Consider the following 16,802-nt stretch of genomic DNA (forward strand, 5'->3'; position numbering starts at 1 on the left):
AACCCTACTCCTAAGAAGCCAAAACAGGGAAGAGATATGGAAGACACTCCTGGAATTAATGAGATTTACGCCCTGCTGCTGAAGGTCTCACAGGATATAGGGGAAATGAAAATTACCCTGAATGAGCTTTCTTCTCAAGTTGGTCTACTGGAAACCAGAATGACTAAAGTGAAGATTGAAAATGTATCCTTGGCTTCAGACGTTGCTGGAAGTTACAGAGCTTACAAGGAGCTGAGTACAGAGGTCTCTGACCTGAAAAAGAAGAATTTAAGGCTGGAAGCAGAAAGGAGAATACATAATCTGCGCTTACTTGGCATTAAGGAAAATCCTAACCTGGACAAGGACGTGGCTACAAGAGTTGAAGGGATTTTGACCAAGGTGTTGGAAAGGAAAGTGTTGAATGACGATGATCTGGATTATGCTTGCAGAGCTGGGAAGATGGCAAGCCCAGGCAAATTATCCTGAAATTGACAAAAGTAAGTGTGAAGGAGAACATCTTGAGTTTGGCAAGAGAAAAGGGAAAACTTATGCTGGAAGGAACCACAGTAGCCATCTATCTGAATTTTCCTAAGGAGATTGTGGAGTTAAGGAAAGCGTTCAAATTGGCTGAAAGCCTGGCCCACGAGAGTCATATCACGACTATTTTGGTTAAGCTAGTCAAAAAGCTGAATCAATTCAGGGAGCCACATTTAGAATTGTTGGAAAGATGGTCAGTTGTTGTAGACACAGAGATGAGTGAAGATAGGTGGCTGAACATCTGCAAAAATGTGACTTTAACATCTTTACATCTGGGTGAGAGAAGTCATCAGATCAAGATATTGAACAGGGTTTTTTGGACACCTGAAAGGCTTCATATAAGGGGCCTTCTTGACTCAGAGACGTGCTGGAGATGCAGACATTCTAAGGGAACTTTGAACATATGATTTGGGAATTGTATGAACTGAGGCATTATTGGAGGGAGGTGTCATTGAAAATGAATGAGGTTCTCATGCTTGATGTGGATTTTGACTATGTAAGTGTGATTTTGGGTGAGGATGAATTGGTGGCTGACCTCACAAATCCCAAAAGATGTTGGTTCCACAGGGCTTCTAACTCTGCCAATAAAGTTATTCTAAGGAAGTGGAAAGATGTGGAAAGACCTACGTTTGTAGAATGGACTTCAGACCTCAGACAAGTGGCCAGAATGGAGAGAATTATCCTTTTCAGAAACAAAAAGATGAATTTATTTGATCAGATTTGGGGCGGGTTCCTAGATCTGTTTGCATAAGAATGTCTTCTACCCTATACATATTGCTTCATGATGTTTTTCTACTGTGTTGAATCCTGTGATATATGTTTATATCGTTTTTGTTTTTATTGAATTGTTCTTGATATGTGTTTTTATCTTATTTGTTATGATTGTAAATCTAATGAACGTAAATATAAAAAGGAAAAGAAAAAAAGAAGGATGGAGCGGTTGTGGTAAGACCCACAACCATCACACACTGGTGAGAGCAGCTTTAAAGACCCACTTGTCCTACAGAACAGAAATTATTTAAAAACTACACTCTGAACATAAAAGCATGCATTCATCTAACACCCACATACAGTAGTCTTGATCAGTATTCAACTTCCTACTGGCGCCAACATATTTTCTGTTTGAATACTATCCTTTTCGTGCCATACGTAACCACACTAAACCATTTACTATAGGATATAATGGCATGCCCTTGTGGGTTTAGAGACAATATGGCCATATTCTATATATACACATTTACATGACTTGTTAGGCTACTGTTATTGCGCGTCATTCCCTTGGACTGGGTATTCCAAATGATGGAAAGTCATGCAATATAAAAAAGTACATGACACCTAACATGTATTATGTTATGGTCCAATAAAGCCTCTACAGGATTTTGGTGACATTTACAAAATTCTCAGTCTTCGACCTTGTGGCTTCGTATGTAGTCCAGAAAATGAACTGTGTCACTATAGGCATGAAGAGGCCATCAGATAAAGCACTGTCCGAGAGAAACGGCCATCTGCCGTCACCAGTCTGATTCACCTGGGATTGGTGAAACGAGTGCTCTGAAGCCCCACAAGTATGCATGCTGCGCTTTTAAAAACATAACGAACCTGTTTTCCAAAGATGTTCACTGCCGCAGATCAGGAGTTGCCAGTGAGCATCTCTGATGTGCATATCGAGCCTTTTATCTCATAATCAAAGCCTAAAACTGGAGCAAGTCTCGGGATGTCTAGAGCCTCTCTGGGATGCCCACAGGCAAATGAACAACTATATAAAAGAATACGTTTACCAAGTTCAAATGTACAGGTATCTAGATTCAAAATATCCCAATATTATTATGCGTGTGGCATTTTAATATGTAATGTAAATATTGCTTCTTATAGTTCATTTATAATGACAACCTGCAGTAAGACATGGGGGGTAGAGGGGCGAGGGTGGAACGATCCTACTAGGTTTTGTACATTCAGATTGTGCAAGTGCAGGTTATTAATGCGTGGATCGGGATTTTAACCCGTGTTGCTCAGAGTGGTCTTGCTTCCAAGACCCAGACGTTGCCATAGTACTATCCTCCCTTCATTACTTTGTCGCTGAGGTTGGAGCAGTATGTGCAGTAGGCTCTCCACCTAGCGTTTTCTGGGTCCATTTTGTATCCAGTCTGCTTTCTACTGCCTTGCTACAGAGTGTTGGAGGACTATAAAGACTGCTGGGAGCCGCGGAGCGGCCGCGGAGCTTGTCGCTGAGGTTGGAGCAGTCTGTGCAGGAGGCTCTCCACCTAGCGTTTTCTGGCTCCATTTTGTATCCAGTCTGCTTTCTACTGCCTTGCTACAGAGTGTTGGAGGACTATAAAGACTGCTGGGAGGCCCGGAGCTGCCGCGGTGCTTGTCGCTGAGGTTGGAGCAGTCTGTGCAGTCCGTGTCAGGCCGGCAGGACTGCAGAGACATGTCTCAACCAGCAACTTTAAACATTTCCCTAGCTATAATGCCAACAAAGGAACCTCTACAATTGGAAGGCGAAACAGACAAACGTTGCCTGAGAAGCTCAAAGGCACCACCGTCCGCTCACTTAGAGGGCCAACCAGCCGAGAGAAAACGGCTCTTATCAGCGCCGCCAAGCCTATCTGCCACGGGTCATCAACGAAGGGGTGAATAACCGCTCCCTGGATTCTCAAAAACAACATCTTTTACTACGGTGCAGATAAATGGTGGCAGGGCTGAGGCACCGGAGCAAAGCGAAATCAAAGCGTGGCGGCAACAACACGCTAAGGAAGCGACCGTGGACTTCGAGCGCCGGCCTGAACCACCCGTGGTAAGATCCTCCCCGTCGGAGGCCGAAGGGGCGCAGAGGGGGAGTGATCCCGCACGTGGACAAAGGACTGGGGTGAATCAGCGCCCCTACGAAGAGCCCAGTGAAGCCGAAAATGAACTGCGCGCCCACAGAAGAACGAGTGGAAAAAATCACAAAATCTAGTGAAAAGGAGGAACTCCAACCTGCCCATCAGGCGGCCTCAATTACCGAGGCGGGAAGTCCCTCTCCCTCGCTGCTGTGCACTGGCGGAGCGACTGCGGGATCGCTGAGCAAGTGAGGTGCCGCCGCCCCCGGCCCGTAGGGAGGAGCCAGGGAAGGCGGAGTGGGGCCTTTGCTGTCAAGGAAAGGGTGTGTTGGAGCTCCCGACTCAGAGGTTCGGTGTGACCATGAGTTGGGGGGAGGCGGTGGAGCCACCCGAAACATCAGAGATCGCTTGCAAGGCTCTTCTAAGTAGAAAGTGGTCGTGAACCCAGAGCGATTGAAAGAAAAACACAATCCTCTCAAGGAAGATGCAGCACATGTCAAAGCAATTCAGGGTGATTATCAAGAAGGCTCTAAACCTCTGCCAAGTACTCGGATGCCAGGGCGAATAAACTCAGCCCACAGGCGTCTGAATAAATACAAGAAATCGCAAGTATCATCAATCAAAAAGTTTTTTCAAAAGACAGAGCTTCGCATCGCTGCAAACTATGTATCAAACAACCTTGGGAAAAGAAACCACGACCATTTGAATGAACTCTCGGATGCAGAGATTCTCGAAGCGCTAAAGGAATCAATTCCAGCATCAAAAGTGAGGAAAACGGGGCTTGCCGCAGGGGCTAAACAACCTGATGTTGATCAAATGGCTAGCCCCTCGGCGTATGAGATGGAACCTCTAGTAAAACAACAAGAGGCTCAAAATAAAAACAATCCACACCCTATGGAGTGCTCAACCACCCCTCCGGAAAGTCTTGGAAAGACAATAACAAATAATCACATGACTCCAAATAATCCGTCCTGCACCAACAGTTTGCCACCGGAGGCCAACAAGGACAGCCCTGCGCAGAACCCATTAGAAGGGGTTGGTGGGGTTCCTGGCATTATACAGGAGGAAAACGAGGCGGCAAAGGAGGACATAGTTGCTGGCAAACAAATCATCATTGAACATCATCAACCAAGGGGGGAACCCCCGAAACGGAGTGTAATTGAAATACCACAACGACACAGAAAGGACAAACCAGAAGAAGATCCCCTTGGGACACCACGCAAAAACTTTCCAATTACATCAAAATCCTATTCACCGATAAGGGCAAACACACAAGAAGCATTCTTAAATCTTTCGAACAGGCGCCAAAACTACGGTGATCAACGGCAAATGACGCCAAAAGACACCCCAACAAAAAAACAGGATATGACCACGGTTATGTCTGCGCTTACGATTGCCTTGCACCCTTTTTGTAAACTCTATGAAACCATCAACGAAACCATGAAAGATCAGGCAGTATTAATATCAATGATGCATACAAAACTCATATTTCTAGAAGGGTATATAAGTGCCGCTGAACAAAACAAATAAAGAACAGACAAAGATAAATCCCCGATCAAAGCTGCAGGGGGTGCAGAGGGTAACCAAACCAGAACCATAGATGGAAACATCGAGAATAAACAACAAAAAAAGGGAGTGATGGCAAAGTCGACGCAAACGGAACACACACAGCAAAAAAATGATTTGATTGAAGATCAAAACGGTAGCAACTTCAGTATTTTTAACTCCCGCATTAACAAGGAGGGAGGTAAAGTCAACCTACCGGAAGTCTTTTTCTTTAAAGCATCTTCTCCAAAAACAAAAAAAGGGGCCATTTTGCCGAGGAACCAGAAGGCCGGAAGATCCGACCGTAAGGTCGAGATGAATGTAGAAGAAACTAAAAGAACAGCGGCAAAGGGACAAGCTAAAACAAATAAATCAGTCACGACCCACAAAGAAGTGTTATTGAAAGTAACCAAAAGGGCTGAGACCAGTCCTGGGGGCGCAGCGAACCATAACATAAAGACAACAGCAAGGGTGGAGAAAGAAAGGGAAACTATGAATGGAAGGCCATCCCGTACCTTGGGTACGAGGAGAAATGATAGCGAACTAAGTCCACGCTCCCCTTCTGCAAATTCACCCAAAACAATAAACGATTTCTTAGCGGATAAGTATGCCATGGAATTGTCGCAATACGACCATAGCGACGAAGAGGAAAACCAATGAGGAGACCAAAATGAGAAAGAGTTAAACAGAAAACACTGGGAGGAGGGAAAGTGCAGAGAGCCCTCAAGAGAAAAACAGCGTAAGGACCCAGGCTCTCCAAAAAGCACAAAGAACAGTACTACAGAAAAAGTAAACAGAGGGAGCAAAGAACTTGCAAACAGCAGACCAAAATCAGCAGACAGGCTGGTACATGTGCCTCAAGTAAGAACCGACAAACATCGAGTGGTTGAAAGGAGGGAGAAAGTAGATACTCGAAGGAGATATCCATCGCCTGAACGAAGGAGACCTGCCAATTTACAGCAGGAAAGAAAAACCTCAAAGCCTCGTAATCCTGAAATTGGAACAATCTAATAAAAATTGGGAAAAAATGGTCCTGAATAGGAGGACTGTAAGAAATATCTTTAGCTCGATCACGCTACTAAAAAGCCTGAGATCAGACGATTATGCGAGTGTGGAACCTTACCACAGAGGAGCAACGGCAAAAGCTTACATCCATATAAAGGAGTCCACCATGCCCCACTCAATCGGCAAGGCGATAACAGAACTTTCTAAAGATGGTTTCCTCCTATCAATATGGGACGACGCCGACAACAAGTCAGCCAGTAGAGAGGGCGATCCTAAGTATCGAAGCAGAATCAGATCGCCTCGATACAGATCAAAAACTGAGGAGCTATACAGTTCCTGCAGATTATCGAGGCATAAGATAAAGCCGGAAGATCATAGTGTGAAAGAAGCGACCAATCTATCGGAGTCAAGTGGGCAATGCACCAAAGAGAGAAGAAATAGATTCGAGCCACTACAAGAGCGTACAACCCCAAAAATGGATAGTGGACTGGAAAACAATGAAGAAAGAACCTGGGCAACAGCAAATACTCCTAGGTCGCGAGATAGTCAATCAACATCCAGTATTAAGAACCAGCAACCAATCAAGACAGGAACAGGGATCTCTCCGATGAAGCAACTATGGGCATGGCTACCAAAAACTATATCGACGTATGCCAAGAAATTGCAGCCAGTCACTCTCGGTGACGATTTCCGAGAGACGGGTATGCAAAAGAAGCTAAGACTATTATCATCCACTTTAACCATGGGATCATGGAATACGCGAGGCCATCAACATCTTTTAGAGAAAGGCGACATAAATTTGGGCAATTTTGACATCTTAGCCCTACAAGAAACATGGCTGTTGGAAAAACCTCATCTAGACGGTTTTTCTATCGAATTCTCTCCCGCAAAGAAATGTGAACAGGGTCGTCCATCATCAGGGATTCTCTTAGCGGTGAGATCAGGGAGCAGCGTCAGGATCCAAAATACACTATCATCATATATACATCACTTAGCAATATTAACAAAGTGGACGTTCTCGAATCAATTCACCAAGGGTACAGTAGAGTTATCAGTAGCAATAATCGCAGTATACTGGAACCCAAAGAACATCTCAGATGAGGACTTCTTGAGGATCAAAAGAAAAACATTGGACCATCTGCTAATAGAACTAAAAGTAACACATATTATATTATGCAGAGATTTAAATGCAAGATGTTCCTCAAAAGAGGCCACTGTACACCAACCTACAACTCCAGCAGAAAAAAGGGGTGAGAGATGGCTCGATTTTATGACCTCACGAGGATGCCACGATCTTGATAAAGCTTTTCCAAAGAAAGATCGGGCCCCGTCTTGGGAAAGAGACACCTCCAGCACGACCATTGACTTTACCTTTGCTACAGACAACATCCTGAGCCTCGCCACAACTTTTGACATTGTAAAAACAAAAGCGAGTGATCATAATCTGCTCAAAGCCACTTTGGAACTCGGGAAAAGGGAGCAACTCCTGTACAAATCCCATCTTGAATCAAATGGTCAAGGAAATTGACTAAAATTGACAGCGGAAAGAATAAAAACATTGAATTTAAACTATCGCAAAGAAGGGCAATGTAAAGATAAAACAGATAAAATCCCTGATTACCAACCATTACTTAGTCCATTCAAAATAAAAACGAAAAAGAAAAATGCGGCCGAGACGACACCAAAAACCATCAATATGATAAAATCTTGGCGACAAAAAGAGCTTTAATAAGAAGTCTAACAAGAAAAGCAAAAAAAAGTAATACGGAATTTGACCTAAAGAAGGCACACATGGCGAGAATTGACTTTCGGAAGTGGCTAAAACAGCATCAAATCTCTCTGTATCAAAAAGACATGGAGGAGATGCTCAAGAAATTAGGAAGCAAAAACACGGGAGACTTTTGGTCCCTTATCAAACAATCGGGTGCGCACACCATGTCGTCTCAGGCAAACTGCGTGAGCGAAGAAGCGTGGGTAGCGCATTTCTCAGTCCTATTTCAAGATCCGGACGAGAAAAGGGAAAGAGAGAAAAAAGCAAACAATCAGTGATGGCCCAACTTTTCAGACGAGGACGACAGCCGAGGCATCATAAGGAAACTAAAAACTTCGCGTGCACCAGGCCCCGATGGCATTTCTAATATAGACTTTAAGGGGCCGATTCATAGAACAAACGTGCGCCGAACATCTTCGCGCAAGCAGGCGCAAGCAGGCGCATGCAGGCGCAAGCGGAAAAAAACAGGCGCACGCGCACGCGTGCGATTCATGGAAGTCCCTGCGCGTGTTTACCTCGGGATGTGCGCCAAACCCGTGCATGGCGCACACGTCACTGCAACATCCCGAAAGACGTGTGCGACGCACACAGTGAAAGCGCACAACCTCTGCGCATACACTAGAAAGTGGGCGGAACACGGGGCGTAACGCGCGGAATGGGGAACAACTCGCAAAAACAAGGGCGTAACTGGGGATGTACTGCAGGGAAGCAGACGGAACGCCCACACGCACCCGAACCACACGTATTCATGGAATCGAATAGGGCAAAGCCACGCACAGCGAAAGACACGCACAAGCCGAAACACGTCCGCCACACGAAGGCAGGCGGTAGCGTCCCTGCGCATTACAAAAGTGGCAACATAGAGCAATCGTGCGAGCGGGGCACGTGTATTTCGGGGTTGCGCGGGAAGTCACACACGCGATTGAGCGGGGTACGTGCATTCCGGGGTTTCGCGGGAAGTCACACACGCGATCTGGCCTGGGGGAGCGGGCTACGTGTATATCCGGGGTTCGCGTGAAGTTATGCACGCGATCGGGCCTGGGGGAGCGGGCTACGTGTATTTCAGGGGTTCGCGTGAACTTTTTCACGGGATCGGGCCTGGGGGTGTGGGGAACGTGTATTTCAGGGGTTCGCGTGAAGATTCTCACGCGATCGGGCCTGGGGGAGCGGGGCACGTGTATATCGGGGGTTCGCGTGAAGTTACTCACGCGATCGGGCATGGGGGAGCGGGCTATGTGTATTTCAGGGGTTCGCGTGAAGTTTTTCACGCGATCGGGCCTGGGGGTGCGGGGCACGTGTATTTCATGGGTTCGCGTGAAGTTTCTCACGCGATCGGGCCTGGGGGAGCGGGCTACGTGTATTTCAGGGGTTCGCGTGAACTTTTTCACGCGATCGGGCCTGGGGGTGCGGGGCACGTGTACTTCAGGGGTTCGCGTGAAGTTTTACATGCGATTGGGCCTGGGGGAGCGGGGCACGTGTATATCGGGGGTTCGCGTGAAGTTTTTCACGCGATCGGGCCTGGGGGAGCGGGCTGCGTGTATTCCAGGGGTTCGCGTGAACTTTTTCACGCGATCGGGCCTGGGGGAGCGGGGCACGTGTATATCGGGGGTTCGCGTGAAGTTTCTCACGCGATCGGGCCTGGGGGAGCGGGCTACGTGTATTTCAGGGGTTCGCGTGAACTTTTTCACGCGATCGGGCCTGGGGGTGCGGGCACGTGTATTTCAGGGGTTCGCGTGAACTTTTTCACGCGATCGGGCCTGGGGGAGCGGGGTACCACTCACCGTCTGCCTTGCGTGTAGAAGAACGCGTAGCCAACACCCGCTGTGAATTAATAGCGTGTGAACCCCAACGGATGGAAAACACACGCACCGCACGAAAAGCACGTACAGAACATGAAGGCACGCGGGATCTCCAAGCCCTGCCAGGGCAACGCCCGTGCGCAAAACGTCACAGACGCGCTTACGCTGTAAGGGCCTTTGGTCCAATGAAATCGTGTACGCGTGCTGACGCGCTTACGCGCTAAGGGCCTTTCCTCGATTTTCACGCTGACGTGCAGGATTTTCACGTGCCAAATCACTCCGTATCAAGCTGGCCACGCGAAAACACACGGAAGACCACGCTCCTGCCCAGAAGGCCGAATTACTGCCCCCCATTGCCCCGAGCAGCCTCCCACGTGCCATCTGCTGCTGCCTGCCTGCCTGCCTGCTGCCACCGTGCCCTGCCATTTGGTGCCTGCACATCAGCCATCTGCAGGGGTCCAGTTGCTGTGTCCACCCCTGCTGGAACAGAAGACTCCCGACTCGGATAACATCGCTCCACAGCCCAGCCCCAGGACCCAGTTGCCCACCCACTCCTGCCCCTGGGGTTGCCATGTCGGGCACATCCACATCTGGCACCAGTGGCAACCCCCGGCCAGAGGGGCAGAGGGGCACCAGCTTCACTGCCACCGAAGTTGGTGTCCTGGTGGAGCAAGTCCTGGGGCAGTATGATGCCCTCTTCGGATCGTCCCGCGCCAACAAGGAAGGACGGGAGAGGATCTGGGCCGACTGTGTGGTTGCCATCAACGCGGAGGGGGTGGCAACCCGCACCATCCAGAAGGTCAAGAAGCGCTGGGAAGACTTGAGGTCCAGGACCCTCATAAAGGCCCGGCGCCTCGTGGAGGGGGGCCGGGGCCGCATGAGTTCCATCCAGATGAGGGTCCTGGAACGCGTACACCCAGCGCTCCACGCCCAGGTCCTTGAGAGGGAGACCCGTCTGGAGTTGAGCGGTAAGTGGCCAAGCATTGCAGTGTGAGACAGGGCATGTTGCAGTGTGCTGGTTGTCTGATACTTGCCTGTATGTGTGACATAGGCCATGTACGCATGTATGTGTGCAGGGACATCATGGTAATGCATGTGCGATCAGCAATGTGTGAACCGCACGGTCGTTGCATGTGTTTAAATGCGACATGGGGAGCCCTATGCAGATTGTACACATGAGAGCATGGCAGTCTCTGTTCCTGGACATGGGTGGGGGTGAGGGATGGGTGCTGATGCCAGGTACATATATGGTATCCATGTCTGTGTGCCTGACCTGCGTGTCTGTGACTTGTGAATGCCATGGATGCATGACACATGTCTGTGACAATGTACAGATTCACTGATGCAGCCTAGTCATCCTTGTATCCACTGTGATTGGGGTGTACGGGGCCAGATGGATGTGACTGAGGTGAAGTGTGTGCATGTGATAGGCATGACCCATGATGCATGTGAGTACCATTACATTGTATGTTTCGAGAGTCCATTGGACATGTATGGAAATGTCCATGGCATGCACCATGACTGTCACTGTGTGTGTTTTGCCTGGACTGACACATGTGTTGTGGAGGGACATGATGGAAGTGTACTTTGACAGTGGCACTCATCTGCTATTGCTTCCTGTCTAGGGGACCATTGTACAGTACCCTGATGCTTGTGTTCTATGTCTCCCTCTACGCAGCGGCTAGTGAAGAAGAGGGCGGAGACGGCGCTGTGGAGCAAGGCGGCGGGGATGCCCCCACGGCTGCAGCGGAAGGGGTGGGTGAGCCCCCACAGGAGCCTGCTACGGCGGAAGGCGGTGAGGAGCCATCCAGGTTGGTGGTTTCCACAGAGGAGGAGGAGGCCGCCACTGAGGCGCACATGGGGCCTGGTGGGGGCATCCCTGCTGGTGCAAGTGGTGCAGTCCAGGGGCAGGGGCAGGAGGCAGCACAGGTCACCGTGGAGGGGCCTGTGCATGTCGCTGTCCCTGACCCTGTGGGTGCACCACCATGCACCAGCAGGGATGCCCCGTCCCAGGCCCGTCCGCAGGTAGAGGGGATGTCCATGTCATCTGACTCCCCTCCACCTGCGGACGAGGGGACCCCTGGCCGTATGGAGAAGGTCCTGATTGGGGTCGCGATGCGCACGGCAGTGATTCGTGATGCCGTGCGTGCTTCCCAGGAGGAGCACGCACGTCATCACGAAGAGCACCGTGCCGACGTGGCCCAATTGGGATCGTCCATGTTGGGGGGTTTCCTGCATGTGTCGGCCAATCTGGCGGCCCTCTCCTCCTCTGTGGAGACTATACGCCAGTCGTTCTCCTTGCCGTTTTCCGGCCCAGATGCCACCAGGGCCCCCTGTGAACCTGCCCTGACCAATGCAGCCAGCTCGGTGGGGATCCCATCCCTGCCACAGACGGGAGTCAGAGGTCCAGCAGGGGTGGACACACCAGCAACTGGACCCCAGCAGATGGAGGATGTGACTGCATCATCGGGCAGGGCACGTGCACGACGGCGTCGGTGGTTTCCATCAGCCTGGATGCCGTCATGCTGGCACAGGCAGTTGCGTCGGAGGCAGCAGCAGGCTCAACGTGGGAGGCATCATGGCTCGGGGCCATCAACATCAGGGGTGCAGGCATCGGCCGGAGGGCAGGAGAACCCTGGAATGGGAGTGGCTTCCGTGTGGGAGCGTTTGTGCCAGCAGATAGGTGCGGAGCGGCAGCGGGCAGAGGAGGAACGGCTCACAATGGTCAGGGCGGAGGACTCCATGCGGAGGGCGCTGAGGCGGGCTGAGTGCCTCGAGGGTCTTCGCAGGGAGTTGGAGCTGGACACTGCATTATCCCTGCGGGACCTCGGGGCCAGGGAACATGCCCGCCTCCAAGCCATTGAACGGGAGTTCGATGATGCCCTGGCCCATGACAACAACCAGTGAGCCGTCGGACTAGCCCGCTGCCTTTGTATATAGTTATATAGTTAGTGGTAGGTTTCCTTTAAATTATTTTTTTCTTATTTGGTTGTTCTTGTACATAGTTCAGTTTTTAGTTTAGTTAGTTGACATAGTTAGGTTTCATTTGGTTGGGCTCATGGACCTGGGATTGTCTTGTAAATAGTTCTTCTATGGATTTTTTTGATTTTTTGGATTTTTTTCATGGACATTCATCTTCTTTTTGTTGTTTTGCTTTGTGGTTTTTCTCATTTCATTTCCATTCTAGTTGATTTTCAATACATTTTTATTTTCATCCTTCAATGTGTCGTATCATCTCATTACTTTCATGCATGTCATGTTGGGTGTTTTAACATTCACTTGCAGCCATTGTGTGTGACAGACATGTGTTCATTTGCATTATTTACATTGGGTGTGTAACATGTTATTGCCTTTAATATGTGGGTGGATGTGATAGTTGGTTGGGCCTTTTGGCAGGGGAGGATGGCCATTACGGACATGATTGGGGATTGTTGGGACCCAGGTGCAGGGGGGCATGGATGGGACATGGGCGAGGGCCTGGTGGAGGGTGCCCCACAGTGCTGGGGGGTGGGGGGGTGGGGGACATGAGTTGGACATGGGTGGGGGCCTGCTGGCAGGTGCCCCACAGTGCTGGGGGGTGGGGGTGGTGGGGGACATGAGTTGGACATGGGTGGGGGCCTTCTGGCAGGTGCCCCACAGTGCTGGGGGGTGGGGGTGCAAGGGGACATGAGTTGGACATGGGTGGGGGCCTGCTGGCAGGTGCCCCACAGTGCTGGGGGGTGGGGGTGGTGGGGGACATGAGTTGGACATGGGTGGGGGCCTGCTGGCAGGTGCCCCACAGTGCTGGGGGGTGGGGGTGGTGGGGGACATGAGTTGGACATGGGTGGGGGCCTGCTGGCAGGTGCCCCACAGTGCTGGGGGGTGGGGGTGGTGGGGGACATGAGTTGGACATGGGTGGGGGCCTGCTGGCAGGTGCCCCACAGTGCTGGGGGGTGGGGGTGCAAGGGGACATGAGTTGGACATGGGTGGGGGCCTGCTGGCAGGTGCCCCACAGTGCTGGGGGGTGGGGGTGGTGGGGGACATGAGTTGGACATGGGTGGGGGCCTGCTGGCAGGTGCCCCACAGTGCTGGGGGTGGGGGTGCAAGGGGACATGAGTTGGACATGGGTGGGGGCCTGCTGGCAGGTGCCCCACAGTGCTGGGGGGTGGGGGTGGTGGGGGACATGAGTTGGACATGGGTGGGGGCCTGCTGGCAGGTGCCCCACAGTGCTGGGGGGTGGGGGGGGTGGGGGACATGAGTTGGACATGGGTGGGGGCCTGCTGGCAGGTGCCCCACAGTGCTGGGGGGTGGGGGTGGTGGGGGACATGAGTTGGACATGGGTGGGGGCCTGCTGGCAGGTGCCCCACAGTGCTGGGGGGTGGGGGTGCAAGGGGACATGAGTTGAACATGGGTGGGGGCCTGCTGGCAGGTGCCCCACAGTGCTGGGGGGTGGGGGTGCAAGGGGACATGAGTTGGACATGGGTGGGGGCCTGCTGGCAGGTGCCCCACAGTGCTGGGGGGTGGGGGTGCAAGGGGACATGAGTTGGACATGGGTGGGGGCCTGCTGGCAGGTGCCCCACAGTGCTGGGGGGTGGGGGTGGTGGGGGACATGAGTTGGACATGGGTGGGGGCCTGCTGGCAGTTGCCCCACAGTGCTGGGGGGTGGGGGTGCAAGGGGACATGAGTTGGACATGGGTGGGGGCCTGCTGGCAGGTGCCCCACAGTGCTGGGGGGTGGGGGTGCAAGGGGACATGAGTTCGACATGGGTGGGGCCTGCTGGCAGGTGCCCCACAGTGCTGGGGGGTGGGGGTGGTGGGGGACATGAGTTGGACATGGGTGGGGGCATGCTGGCAGGTGCCCCACAGTGCTGGGGGGTGGGGGTGCAAGGGGACATGAGTTGGACATGAGTGGGGGCCTGCTGGCAGGTGCCCCACAGTGCTGGGGGGTGGGGGTGCAAGGGGACATGAGTTGGACATGGGTGGGGGCCTGCTGGCAGGTGCCCCACAGTGCTGGGGGCTGGGGGTGCAAGGGGACATGAGTTGGTGTTCATTAGTTCAAGGAGACATGTGCCTTTGCTGGGGGGCATGCCCATGTTGGGCGGGCTGCCTGCGGGACATGACCAGGGATGCAGGGTAAATCACATGTAGGACTCCCCGGCACCCCTGAAATACACATACCCTGCTGATATCGCGTGTGGAACTTCCCGCGCACCCCTGAAATACACGCGCCCAGGCCATTCGCGTGTGGAACTTCCCGCGCACCCCTGAAATACACGCGCCCACGCCAATCGCGTGTGGAACTTCCCGCGCACCCCTGAAATACACGCGCCCAGGCCATTCGCGTGTGGAACTTCCCGCGCACCCCTGAAATACACGCGCCCAGGCCATTCGCGTGTGGAACTTCCCGCGCACCCCTGAAATACACGCGCCCAGGCCAATCGTGTGTGGAACTTCCCGCGCACCCCTGAAATACACGCGCCCAGGCCAATCGCGTGTGGAACTTCCCGCGCACCCCTGAAATACACGCGCCCAGGCCAATCGCGTGTGGAACTTCCCGCGCACCCCTGAAATACACGCGCCCAGGCCAATCGCGTGTGGAACTTCCCGCGCACCCCTGAAATACACGCCCCCAGGCCATTCGCGTGTGGAACTTCCCGCGCACCCCTGAAATACACGCGCCCAGGCCATTCGCGTGTGGAACTTCCCGCGCACCCCTGAAATACACGCGCCCAGGCCAATCGCGTGTGGAACTTCCCGCGCACCCCTGAAATACGCGTACCCTGATGGAATCGCGTGTGGAACTTCCCGCGCACTCCTGAAATACGCGTACCCTGCTTGCACGGGGGCAATCGCGTGAGGTACTTCCCGCGCACCACAGTGATACACGTAGCCCGCTTGCTGTGCTGGTAAAGGGTTAGCGCAGCCCTTTGCGCTGGATTGGGTATGTTGATGGCTTTTCCCTGCGCGGGAGGCGTTCTTGGGGGCGTAACTGGCGCTGCTGCAGGGTCGCTGCGCCACTGTGCACCACGGCTGGTTTTGGTGGCTGGAATCCATGAATACGCTGTGCGCGGAAATGGATTTCAGCGCACGCGGCTGGTACAGGGATTCGCACGCGCACACTGTGCGCCAGCCGCGTGCGCCACTTGTGCGCTGAATTCTATGAATTACCCCCTAAATCTTTCTCGGAAGAGTGGGCACCGTTCATTAGCAAAGTTTTCGAAAATTGTGCCGCAACTAAAACAGTACCGGTCTCATGGACGTCATCTGTGGTAGTACCTATTTTCAAAAAGGGGAGCAAAACTGACCCTGTCAATTACAGGCCAATAGCGCTCCTGGATTGCATAGGCAAAATTTATGGCATGCTTCTACTTAAGATGTTCGAAGTCTGGTTAAAGTCTGTTCCATTGCACAACCCCTTCCAAGTGGGCTTCCAAAAAAACGCGGGAGCATCAATTAACATCTTGATTCTCAGCCTTCTGAAAAGTAAAGCGCTAGAGAGGTCTTCCAACATTTACCTTGCTTTCATTGACCTCACCCAGGCCTTCGATAAGGTGGACCGAGCCTTAGTGTTGAACAAACTTGAAGCAGCAAATTGTCCGAAAAACATCTTGGCCCTGATAACAGCACTCTATTCCAATACATCGAGGCAAGTGAAGCTTAATGGTAAGGGACTGCTATCGGCTAGCATTCCAATCACGAGGGGCGTCAACAGGGATGGCCATTGGCTCCAGCGTTGTTCACAGCATTTATTGGAGATTATAAAGAATCAACGGAATTGGTCAGGGCTTTCCCGCCAAAAGTCGGGACTGTACAAGTCCCCAGAATCCTTTATGCGGACGACAACACCCTGATCGATCAGAGTCCAATAGGCCTCAAACGCCAAATGACTAATCTGGCCGAATACATTAACAAAAACAAACTACTAATTAACAGCGAAAAAACAAAAATAGTGATTTTGGGCAAAAAGAAAAAGAGTGAAACAACATCATCATGGCCGTTGGAAAACACGCTGGTAGAAGTGGTCTCTAAATTCAAATATTTGGGGGGTCATGCTGGACAACACCAATCAGGAGACAAGTATGCAAAATCTCATTTGGTCCAAAGTCCGCACAATGACCACACAGGCAAGAATGTTGGACAACAAGTTTGGGCGCTTCTCATAGCTACCAGTACTGAAATATTACAAGGCAAAGGTCATCCCGTGTGTGACATATGGTGTCGAAGCTATGCCTTTGCTGCCAGAAAAAATTTGGCCCAAAATGTAAGCTTTCTTTTGGAGATCGTTGTTGTCGGTTCCAAACTCTACCTCACTACCGGCACTAAGGAAAGAACTGGGACTGATCTCATTAAAAGCCGTAGTGGAAAATAA

Source organism: Ambystoma mexicanum, chromosome 8 (assembly GCF_040938575.1).
Source record: "Ambystoma mexicanum isolate Mex_15411 chromosome 8, UKY_AmexF1_1, whole genome shotgun sequence".
In the NCBI taxonomy this organism is placed as follows: domain Eukaryota; kingdom Metazoa; phylum Chordata; class Amphibia; order Caudata; family Ambystomatidae; genus Ambystoma; species Ambystoma mexicanum.